Source organism: Pinus tabuliformis, chromosome 8 (assembly GCF_031772625.1).
Source record: "Pinus tabuliformis cultivar Carrire ecotype Pingquan chromosome 8, CPIR1, whole genome shotgun sequence".
Taxonomy (NCBI): Eukaryota; Viridiplantae; Streptophyta; class Pinopsida; order Pinales; family Pinaceae; genus Pinus; species Pinus tabuliformis.
The window spans coordinates 819,855,377-819,867,994 of record NC_142294.1 but is presented as its reverse complement, the minus strand read 5'-3'; the positions used below and the strand labels follow the sequence as shown (position 1 = coordinate 819,867,994).

Sequence of the window (12,618 nt, the reverse complement as noted above, 5' to 3'; positions counted from 1 at the left end):
GAAAGTTAGATGCCAAAGAAATCAAATGTATATTTATTGGATATTGCACTGATAAAAAAGCCTATAAAATGTATGATCTAAGTACTCAAAAGGTCTTTGCAAGTAGAGATGTTATATTTCATGAACATGTAGATAAACAAATAAAATAAGATGAACATAATACATGGCAGTCTTCTTATGAAAACTCTAAGGAAGAAGAAGAAGTTGTGGAATCAACCCAAGAACAAGAACACATGGACATTCCAAAAGACACATCAAGGAATCAAAGTCCACAAAGAAGTGATGAAGGCACTCCACAGAGAAGAAAAGGAGAAGGTACTCCAAAAAGTAATGAACCTCTACGAAGGTCAACACGATAGATTCAAGCCCCCATCAGGTATAAACATTATGCTTTAATGTCTCAAGTAATGACTGTTTTTGAGCCCTTAAATTATGAACAAGCCAAAAATCATAAAGAATGGATGGAAGCTATGAAAGAAGAATATGATTGTATAATTAAAAATGAAACTTGGGAATTAACAAAATTACTTGAAAATAAAGTCCCTATAGGATCAAAATGGTTGTACAAGACAAAATTTAATGCAGATGGTAGCATAGATAAGTATAAAGCAAAATTGGTTGCAAAAGGTTATTCACAAAAAGAAGGTATAGATTATGAAGATACCTTTGCTCTAGTTGAAAAAATGAATACAATCAGAATAATGATAGCATTGGCAACTAAATGTGATTGGAAGCTACATCAATTAGATGTAAAGTCAACTTTTCTAAATGGTGACTTAAAAGAAGAAATTTATCTTGTTCAACCAGAAGGATTTGTAAAGAAAGGTCAAGAACATCTTGTATGCAAGTTAAAAAAGGCCTTATATGGACTAAAATAGGCTCCTAGATATTGGTATGAGAAAATTGACAAATTCTTCTTTCAGCAAGGATTTAAAAGGAGTAAAAATGATCCTAATTTGTATGTCAAGACAGACATAAATGGGGATATAGTATTACTTTCTATATATGTTGATGATCTAATAATAACAAGGAGTGCTGATAAATTAATTACAGATATAAAAATGAAGTTATCACAGGAATTTGAGATGAAGGATCTTGGTGAGATGCACTATTGTCTAGGTCTTGAAGTATGGAGAAATGATGGAAGAACCTTAATCACACAAAGCAAATATACAAATGAAGTACTAAAGAGATTTCATATGAATGGATGTAAAGGAGTGAGTACTCCATTGGAACAAAATATCAAATTAATAAGTGATGATGGAACAAAAGAGGTGAATGGAACATTGTATCGACAATTAGTGGGAAGTCTGAATTATCTCACTACCACCAGACCAGACATTGCTTATGCAATAAGCATACTTAGTCAATTCATGGCTAAGCCTCATGAAAGCCATTGGATAGCTGCAAAAAGGGTCCTTCGATACTTAAAGAGGACTATCAATTTTGATATTGAATATACTAATGCTTGTAATGTTAAATTGACAGGTCATTCTGATTCTAACTGGGTTGGAAATCCAGATGACAGGAAATCCACCACTGGATACGTATTCAACATAGGATCGGGAGCTATATCATGGAGCAGTAAGAAACAGGCAACAGTCTCCTTGTCATCAACCGAAGCAGAATATAAAGCATTATGTAGTGGCACCTGTGAAGCTATATGGCTTAGAAAAATACTTGAAGATGTTGGTGAAGGTCAACAAGAACCTACAGTGATCAGATGTGATAATCAAAGCACCATCAAACTGGGGAACAATCCTATATGTCATGCAAGGTCAAAACATATAGACACATAATATCATTTTGTGAGAGAAAAGGTCCAATCAAAAGAAATTTCTCTAATATACTGTAATTCAAATGAGAATGTAGTTGACATATTCACTAAGCCTCTTGGGAAGGAAAAATTTGAGTTTTGTAGAAGTAAGTTATGTGTTGTAGAAAATCAAGATTATATTGTAAGCCTAGCTGAGACTTAGACCAGCAGGCATAAAGAGTATGTTTACAGTATCTTATGTATTGTGTTATAGTATATTTGTCATATGGTTGGAATTAAGGGGGAGTGTTGGAAAAACAATAGTAATTCCAACCACCACCAATAAATGCTGCATCTAGCTTCTTCTAGAATTCGGCGGAGTTGGATAGCTTCCTGGAGAAGCTGCCGACTCCAAAAAGACTCCAAAAGATTCTTTATTATGTATAAAAACCTGTTCAGCGATCGAATGAAGTTCAAGTTTTGAGTTTTGTGTGTTAAGTTCTGAGTTTTGCGCTCTCTGATTTCCCCAAACTGGAATAAAGTAATAATTTATTGTGCCAAAAACCCATAAAAAATATATCCCCATGTTCTTTATAGAATGTTCATCCATTGAGAAATTTGTTGCATGCATAACACTGAATTTCCTTCACAATGTTCAAAGAAACACAACTAGTTGTGTTTTCACCCACACTTGTTAAAATATGAATTAATATTGAAAATCATTGATAAAGTTGAGAAAAGCTTTATTTTGTATTATAAAGTTATGACCTCAATTAAAGCAAGTTTGTTGGGAAATAGGGTGTTATAATGTTTGTTCCCAAGAATCTTTTATCAAAATGGGCAGGGGCACTTGTTACCTTTGCAACCACACTTGTTAGATATAAGTGAGTATTGAAAATCAATAATAAAAATATGTATTTTAAGTTTTAAGTTGTATTATAAAGTTATTAACTCAATTAAAGGAAGTTGGTTGAGAAATGAGGTGTTATAATGCTCGAAAGGACATTATCTATCTCAATGAGCACAGATACTTGTTGCCTTTACACCTACACGTGTTAAAATATGAATGAGTATTGAAAATTATTAAAGAAAATATATACTTGTAAGTGTGAGAAAGTTGAAAAAAATTATATTTTGTATTATAAAATTATTAATAAGTTTAAATAATAAAATTAGAAAATGTTTTATTTTATATTGTAAAAATATTAATCCATTAAAATAAATTTATTAAAAAATAAAATATTATAATTTTTAAAATATTAATCATTTTTATTTAAAAGCATATTTATTTTTTATTTGATAACAAATTATTTATAATTTCAATTTAATAATTAAAAAATTTATAATTATATTACAAAAATACAATATTTCACGAAAACATTTTAATTAATATATAAAATATATTTGACTTCAATTAACGTTTAAATTCTCAAAACCATAACCACCCAAATCAACTAAAGTTACTTAAAATATATTAACTCATCCACTAATTATGATATTGATGAAACACCCTTAAAACACAATACGTCCCCACCACCCAAAAAAAGTTATTCTCCCTGCAAATAAACAAAAACATTTACCACAATCAAAATAAAACCCTCCTATCAATTTTCCCAATATCATTTTCACATAATTAACATTTCTATTTTAACTTTATTTATACCCTGGTTTATTTTAGCATATAAATGTCAAACCATGGTAATTTCGCTTATAATTCATATTTCATTATTATTTCTTCTAAATGAAATTTAATTATTAAACATTACTAGAATGGAATAATCATGTTAAGTTGTTTTTAGTGTGATTTTTTTGAAGTTTTTCTGATCGGTTTTTCAGGAATAATTTCTCTAAAATCTGATAGGAATTTATTGAAATCACAAGTTTTATAGGTAACCTTATACAATCTAAGTGCTCTAAAGATTTTTAGGGTGCTGAATCTATATACACAATCAAAAAACCAATTTAAATAACACAAATTAAAAATTCACCTCAAAATTTTCTGTCGAATTCTGACACCAGAAAATCCAAACAATCACATTAAAAACATAAGAAAATCGTAAAAAATAAAGAAATGAAATAAGATTTTATCTTAAATTAACCACATGTAGCGTCGCTTTGGCCGAGTGGTTAAGGCGTGTGCCTGCTAAGTACATGGGGTTTCCCCGCGAGAGTTCGAATCTCTCAGGCGACGTGTCATGCTTTTAGAAGTTATTTTAGTAATAATTTGTCATTCTCCCTATAGTGAAGTTTTTATTTTTTAAATCGACTAAGAATGATTTTGATTTATTGAAATGGTAAATATTATAATAATAATTTTATGAATATCTCAGGAGACGCGTCAGAGTTTTACAAGTTTTCCCTTCGAATCACAGAGTCATTTAGTATGACCCTCGCATACCTTTTTACTAATAATTTGGCATCCTCCATGCAGTGAAGTTTCTGTTTTTTTAAATCGATTAAGAATGATCTTGATTTATTTAAATTGTAAATATTATAATAATAAATTTCTGAAATGGTAAGTAGAATATTAATCCCATTATAAATTTAATAAATTTGTAAGTAGAATAATAATATAATTGTAAGGTTATGGTTATATTAGATATTAAATTGGTTTACGAGTCTTTGTGTTTATTGGATAAGGGACCTACTTCCATGTGGTGATTTGATTATTAAAATCTCTAAAAGAGGTGTTCATTGTATCCTATTCATTGGTTTCTTTGTGAGGGTTTGAATCTTTCAGGGGATGTATTAGGATTTTACGAGTTTTTCCACGGAGTCACCAGCTCATTTAGTGTAATTGTCATGTACCTTCCTAATAATTTTGCATTTGTTACTACAACACAATTTTCTGTGGTTTAGGTGGCCTCTATTTCTTTAACAAAATATGGGAAAATTGATTTTTTTCCTTTTTGGAAATCAACTAAGAATCAAGTTGATTTATTGAAATTACAAATACTATAATAATATTTTTTGAATTTAATGAAATTGTAAGTAGAATAATAATAATCGAATTGTAAGATTATGGTTAACGCATATTCCAAATTGGCCTATATTGTGTTTGTGGTATAAGGTACTCACCTCCATGTAGTGATTTGACTCTTAAAGTCTATGAAAGAGATGTACTCATTATACATCCTTTGGAAATATTAACATTGCATAATCTAATGACATTAGGGGTATTTTAAGATATAAGTTTTTTTGTTTTTTTTTTTTGTTTTTTTGTTTTGTTTTGTTTTGTTTTTTATATATTAAAAATAACAATTTTATTAAATCCAAGATTATAATTTTGGTAAAGATTTCTTAACCAAATTGTGATGATTCATAAACGAAAAATGTTCAAATTTCTAAAATGTTTAGTCTTCATCTGAGACTAACCCACTAATTGTCATTATTCAACAACAGATCAAGGTGTAAGAGTCTTAAGACTAAGCTGTCAATGTTTGTTTGTAACATCAGAGAAAGGTGGAGGAGTTTGAACACTAATCTATCAATGTCCTTACGTATTTGTTATAAGGAAGTGGGCCTTGAGTGAGTTCTTATACTCATGGTTATTTATGCTCTTAGATTTGTTTTAAAAACAAATGGTATGTGGAATGTAATAGTCCCCTCATCCAACAAAGGCAATTCCATTATAATAAAATGGTGTGTATGGGTCATGTCAATAATATCATGAATTCAAGGGACAAAAAATCAAAAGCATGTCTATCCTTATAATGATAACAAATGAGACCATTTCAAGAGATTACTTTGATTCACTACATTTGAATGTTAAGAATGTTAAGGGGGGGTAATAGTGCACTTAGATAATTGATCACCAAGGTGTTCATGATAGAGTGATTCGACTTAGTCTACCTCTCCAAAAACTTATGATAGGAATGTGGATCAATTTAACCCTACAATTATAGTTTTTTAGTATTATTCAATATTACTTGTTGTTGCCCAAAAGGACTTGAATATGTTAATACTTCATTCACCTTTTAAATTCAATAACGACCTCTAAAAAAACAAAGACTACACCTCTAATATTAATCCTTAGCTTCAACAATCCCAACAACAATTTCATTACAAATTCAATCTCCTAAAGAAAAATAGAAACTTATAAATAAGCTTCCAAAAAACAAAATAAATAAATATTCCATGAATTGGGTGGCATACACAATACAATGCAAAGAATCTCTATGAGAATAACTAGTAATTACACCAAATGTTGCAATGGAAATGTCGTAAGGCATCAATTCGAGAAGAACCGTGACATATAAAGAAGCAACTAATTGATTTCAAAAAGGTCTATGTCCAAGTAGGAGCTAGGAAAAACCAAACTCACTGAAACCAAGAACATCCATCAAATGATCTAATGCCATGAAGAGAAAGAGCTCTATGCAGATGTATCTCCTCAAGTTGTTCCAATGATTTAAGAAACTAGCTAAAAATAACCAAGAACATCCATCAAATGATCAAGAATTTATTGCTGAGGGAAGTTTAGCTCTAACGCCTACTTCTTTCTCCTATTATGTCACCTTTGTAAATCCTTAAGCCCTAGCCCAGTTGTTTTAAAGAGGGGATGCTAAAATATTTAGACAGTAAGAGTTAGTTAAGATAAACTTGGTCTAATGTGTCTTTAGGTAAAGTGTGTTTCTTGAGTATGCATTTGAAGTTATCTAATCCAATGGTCACAATAGGTTCTAGACAAAAAGCAATATGATGGTTCAACTCCTAAATACTAATGACTATCTTGTTACATGGCTTAGCACTTGATTGGTCCATGATCTCTATTTAAAGTGCATGTGTTATAGATAAATCTACTATATCCTATGATTAGGGTGAAATCACAACAACCCTGAATTTAAATATAACAATCTACTTTCTCCTAAACTGTCTTACAAAATATCAACTATAACTTCTAGGTAGATATGAGAACTTATTTGGTTAATTGATGATTGGAGATGAGATCCATGAATTACTCCCTTCTAACCTCCATGGGATTTCCACTCATTCAACTTGTGCCATAGCACCTTCACTCATGTGATATTAATGAATACCTTTGATCTCACTAGATATTGACTAAAGCCTCCCCATATTCTTTTGTTGCATCCCCATCCCAATACATCTCTCTAATAAAAATAGTCCATATTTTTAATAGATATTATTGATTTTTACCAAATACCCCTTTTTATACCCCATAACCCACCACCACCCCACCTTCTATCCCACATCTCACCACCGCACTCCCCCCCACCATTAACTACAATATATTGCCTCTAGCAAACCTCTTGTTCCTCCATGGGCTTTGCAAATCTAAACACATGGAATAAGAAATGTTCCTCAAATGAATTGGCAATTAATAATTGAATTGTGATATAACCAAGTATCTAACTACAATCAAATGCATTAGTACCAACAAGCGAAAATGGAAAATGACAATTGAATGCAAATAAATAGCATCTTGATTGTGTTGGGGGGGGGGGGGGGGGGGGGGGGGTCGCGCAAATGATAACTCTAGTATCATAGGGCTTGGTGTGTGTTATCCTTCCTTGGGGTTTTATTTATGCCATTACAAGATGGTTAAGACCATTTCTCATGAGAATTTGGAAGTTATGTAACCAATTTTCCTATAATTTTCACTTAGGGGTGCATAAATTTCACATTTTTTTTTGTGATTTTCTAATGGATACAAGTGAGTGTAGACTCTTTTGTTGAAGGAAACAAGCTAGTATTGTAAAGGATTTTTTACATAGTTTTAGATGGATTGAGTGAGAGTGAAAATCAAGTATGGATTGATTCAAGGCCATTTAGGTGCATCTTAGCTGAATGGGGTGGCTAAAGATGCTATAATAGGTACCCCTAATGTGTGAGGTTAGCAAGATAGCTAATGGCCAAAATATATTATAATTTGGCGGAGAAAAATGCTTATTGTAGCCGAGTGGAGTGCACCAAAATGAATCCTTTTAATTAACTGAAAATTTATATTTTACACTAGAATTTGATTTTATGAATTGTACCACGACATTAACATTCCATTTTGGATTGTTATGGTCAGCGTAGATAAGATCAATACGATAAAAATATGACTCCAATCAACAAAACGTTGACCTGAATTACTAAAGTTAAACAAGGAACATCGAACCTTGAAAAATTATTGCAGAGTGAGAATGATGAAACTCGAATCCCCTTAGAAAGATAAGGAAAATGTGGCCCTGCTTTGACAAACTATATTCAACAGAGCAGGATCTTAGCAGGATCTTCTATGGACTAAACAATCCGTGCACAATTCAAAGTCAAGCACAAGCAATGAGTTGCATATGGGCGGCCATTGACCTTCTCTCAACTCCACTGCTGGTTCTATCCTTCAGTAAATACCATGTGCTTGCTTTAATAACCAATTTTCAGAACTTGAATTCAGATTGATCTTGATGCACACTGATAATTCATTCCTAATGGGTGATATTCAGATGGGTGGTATTCCAGAAAGCCACAATAGAGTACAAGAGGGTATGTATGTTAAATCTTTCCAATTAATTTTATATTTGATTGAACTGTCTATCTGCAAGCAGTTGTCATATAATTTGACTGACCTTGAGAGATTGAAACTTCAGGCCCTGGTTTGATCAGGGATGCAGAGCCAGGAAGAGGCCCCAATAGAAAGATGTTTGCAGGAAAAAGGAAGACCCATTGGGTGCTTGTAATATTCATCATTTCGTCAATGATTGTAGGTCAAGTTACTGCTATGCTTCTTAACAGGTATTACTTTGATGATGGTGGTAATAGTAGATGGATATCAACTCTGGTGCAATCGGTAGGATGTCCTATTCTTTTCATACCTCTGGTACTTTATCAAGGAAAACAAGCCTCTAAGATTACCCCGCTCACACCCAAATTGGTGCTAATTTATGTTGGTTTGGGCTTGCTTCTAGCTGGAGACAATCTTCTTTACTCATGGGGTATCTCTTATATGCCTGTTTCGACCTATTCTCTTCTCTGTTCAAGTCAACTGGCCTTCAATGTTGTATTTGCATTCATACTGAACAGGCAGAAAATTACTCCATATATCCTGAATTCTCTGGTTTTGCTGACTTTGGGTGCAATTCTGCTTGCGGTTCATTCAGATGGTGACAGGCCTAAGGGAGTGAATACTGCCAAGTACATAGTAGGATTCATTTGTACTGTTGCAGCTTCTGCCATCTATGGGCTGCTTCTTCCATTGATGCAGCTTGTATTCAATAGGGTTATAAAGAAGGAGACCTTTGCAGTGGTTCTGGAGATGCAAATTTTCACATCCATAGTTGCTAGTGTGGTATGCATAGTTGGATTGTTTGTTAGTGGGGAGTTCAGAGATATGAAAAAGGAGGCTGAGAGTTTCACAACAAGGAAAGTTTCCTACTATATGACATTGATATGGTCTGCAATAGGATGGCAGGTTTCTTCGGTTGGTGGAGTGGGTTTGATCTTTTTGGTTTCTTCCTTGTTCTCAAATGTGATTAGCACTCTGGCCCTCCCTATTGTGCCCATATTATCAGTGGCTTTCTTCCATGACAGAATGGAAGCTCTCAAAATTATTTCGATGTTGTTAAGTACATGGGGATTTGTTTCCTATATATATGGTGGGTACTTGGATTCAAAGCCTTCTACAAGTGTGCTGACCAAGATATATGTTCTAGCTGAAAGCTCATCACATCCTTAATTATGTTCATAGACGTCTTTATATAGTAAAGAGAGAGTCAAATTAAGTTACTTTCCCTTTATAAATGGAGATTTGTGATCATTTTGTGTTATTAAAAAGTTTTTTAGCCATGTAGCTGACTTCCAACCCTAAATTTGAATCCTTGGCAACATTGTTGCCACAATTGTCTTTCTTACTTACATCTATGTCCTAAGCCTCTATTCACATTCATCATCTATCATTGGACTAGTCTATGTAATTTTTTTTGGATTTGTTTTTGCACCAGATACGAGAGGGGGTTCCACTGCTTGGATCACACTTTCTCCAAGCATCTGGTTTTCCTGTTGATAATATATATATATCTATTGCTCCCTGTTGATCATGTTATAGTTCCTATTTCACGGTCCCGATTTAACTTGCCCAATCTTGTGTTTTTCCAAATTGTTTCACGTACTATTTTACATGATCTTAAAATTAAACCATTATTACTATAGTATTGCCTTCATCCAAATTGTTTCACATACTATTTTACATAATAACATCACAATACATTGGTATTACAAGTTTCTTTGTTATTGAATAAAGGAAAAAAATCACTACAGTGATAGTGATGAAACTCCTTTGTTTCTTTTTCATAAGATCTAATATTCTTGATTCATTTTATCATAGCTTTAAGAATTACTCTTCCCAAATTGTGTTTCCACTTTCCTAGCCCCTCCACAATCCCTGTTTGCAAATCCAGAGGTTGGGTTGTGGATCATTGGACCACACTGACAACACTAATTAAGAGTTATATTTTGTGAATGTACTTGACAACTTTGGCTCATCTGACATTTTTACATAATATTTAAGTCTCAAGAAGAAGAGAAGGATGCAGGTCATCAAAGTTTCAGCAGCCAAATGAAACAACTTACAATTTTTCTGTACTAATTTCACAGAGAAATTTAACTTCGAAAACATTAAATTTCCAAAAATTTCCAAATGAATGCCCATAGTGTTTCTCACAAAAATATTCAACAAAACCTAAATATATGGCAAACTAATATCTTTAATTTTATCCCAAAGGACCTACCCTATTTCTTAAATGAATCTAAAATCAGAAAGGGTATTTTTTGATGTATATATTCCAGCAGTACAACACTCAAAAGTTAATTATAACGATTGTTCCAATAACAAAATATGTTCAGTTAAACAGTGGTAGTTAACAAGGAACATCATACATACCAGGCATAACTGTAAAAACTCTCTTGGAATTAAATGCATGAGATGTGACCTAGGATCACATAAGTACACCAAGCTCAAACAACCCGCCTGTTGTAATTACAGGCCATTAAAAATTCATATTTTCTATCATATGAGAAGAGTGATTCTCAGACGAAAACAATTAAAATGATAAACCAATCCAAGATCTGATTCAAATGAGAAATTGTTGTTTACAAGTGAGAATCAGATTATAATGAAAATAAGTGCATGAAATGAAGCACCATCATGGGAAGTAAGAAATTACAAAAGAAACTAGGAAAAAATTTAGAATAAAGCACTTTGAGTCTCTGGCTTTAAGGTCACAAATGATGAATTGATTTTCCCGTGGGACTGCCCCTACTTTGATTTGGCTTGAACAAAATGTCTGAGACACAGGGCATACACAAGCTTCGTTGTTGTGTTGTGTTGTGATCATAGCTTCGTCATAAAATCTTGGAGGACTCCCACTTTTGAAGATTAGTCATGTTGGCCAATCTGGATGAAGTTTCCTCAGTCATTTCCAAATCCAGAGCAACCAACCCTTTAGAGTCCACACTTGAAGACTAATCCATGTGACCATACAATAAAAGAGAATTTATATCATCAGGAAATATCCCATCAGATCTTCCATAGCTTGCATTATTGTCCAGTTTTTCGTTTCTGGAGGCAAGATGAGCAGAAGCTTCATCTCTTTTCTCTATCTGCAAGTGACAGGGAACCATTATTCTACCTTGGAGTTAAAGGCAAACAACCTGTGAGGGACTTCCATGTTTTCGCCCTTCCAGAACTTCTTGGTGCTCTTGCAATAATACCCATCCGTGATATTTTAGTTTTCCCTTCTGGACGAAAACTATTGTTGGCATGAAATTCTCCGCCTATCCTAGAAGTGTCCATGTCAATTTCCAGCGCATGACGGTTGCCACTCTGCCCATGGCAGTGCCCATGAGCGATGTTCTTGCAATAATACCCATCAGTGATATTTTAGTTTTTTCTTCTAGACGAACATTGTTGTTTGCATGAAATGCTTGCCTGTCCTAGCAGCATCCATGTCAATTGCCAACACATGACAGCTGCCACTCTATCCATGGCAGTGCCCATGAGTGAGCCCTTCTTGTGTCCGCACTACTAGAACACTAATTCGGATGCCATTCAATCTCTCTCCAGAATTCAAAAATTTTGCAGGAAAATTAAATCTCAAAGTGCCAAATGTGTATTCATAGAAAAATCCAAAATTTATTTCATCAAATTAATTCTGTATCAAAATCTGATGAAGAAACCTAAGAAAAACTAAGCTTGGACATCCTCATCGAACCAGTGTCTCTACCTCTCATGGCATCGATTATGTGTACCCTCAAGTTTAGTGTCTCAAGCCCAAGTGGCCACCCTGCTTGGCTTGCTTCATTCTACAAAAAAGTACCACATGAAAGACTCGTTCACTCACCCAAGAACACACAACTTCATCAAATGTTTGTGGGGAAAAAGAAACATAAACTGTAAACTACATATTTCCATAGAGAATTTGAATCTTTTGCAAAGTAATTGATATTGTAAGGAGTCTTCACCTGGTGATCTATGGAGGAGTAGAAATTAAGATGATTAAATTTAGATTTGTATCTATAATTTCCCTGGAAACTTATGTATATATTAAAATCATTCAATTAAAGGTCAAATCTACGAAGGATCGTGACAGTGGCCAAAGAAAGGTAACAAAGGCCTAAACAAAATGTCTGAGACACAGGGAATACACAAGATTCGTTGTTGTGTTGTGTTATGATCATAGCTTTGTCATAAAATCTTGGAGGACTCCCACTTTTGAAGATGAGTCATGTTGGCCAATCTGGATGAAGTTTGCTTAGTTATTGTCAAATCCAAAGAAACTAGCCCTTTAGAGTCCACACTTGAAGACTAATCCATGTGACCATACAATAAAATAGATTATGTATCATCAAGAAATATCCGATCA

At 33.3% G+C, this 12,618-nt stretch overlaps 1 non-coding gene and 1 pseudogene across 1 annotated transcript; both read left to right on the top strand.

Moving 5' to 3' along the window:
- Positions 1–3,865: 3,865 nt before the first annotated feature.
- TRNAS-GCU (transfer RNA serine (anticodon GCU)) lies at positions 3,866–3,947 on the top strand. Its single transcript has one exon. It is a non-coding gene; the product is annotated as a tRNA-Ser (tRNA).
- Positions 3,948–8,205: 4,258 nt separating this feature from the next.
- LOC149238109 (putative purine permease 11 pseudogene) lies at positions 8,206–9,434 on the top strand (annotated as a pseudogene).
- Positions 9,435–12,618: the final 3,184 nt, after the last annotated feature.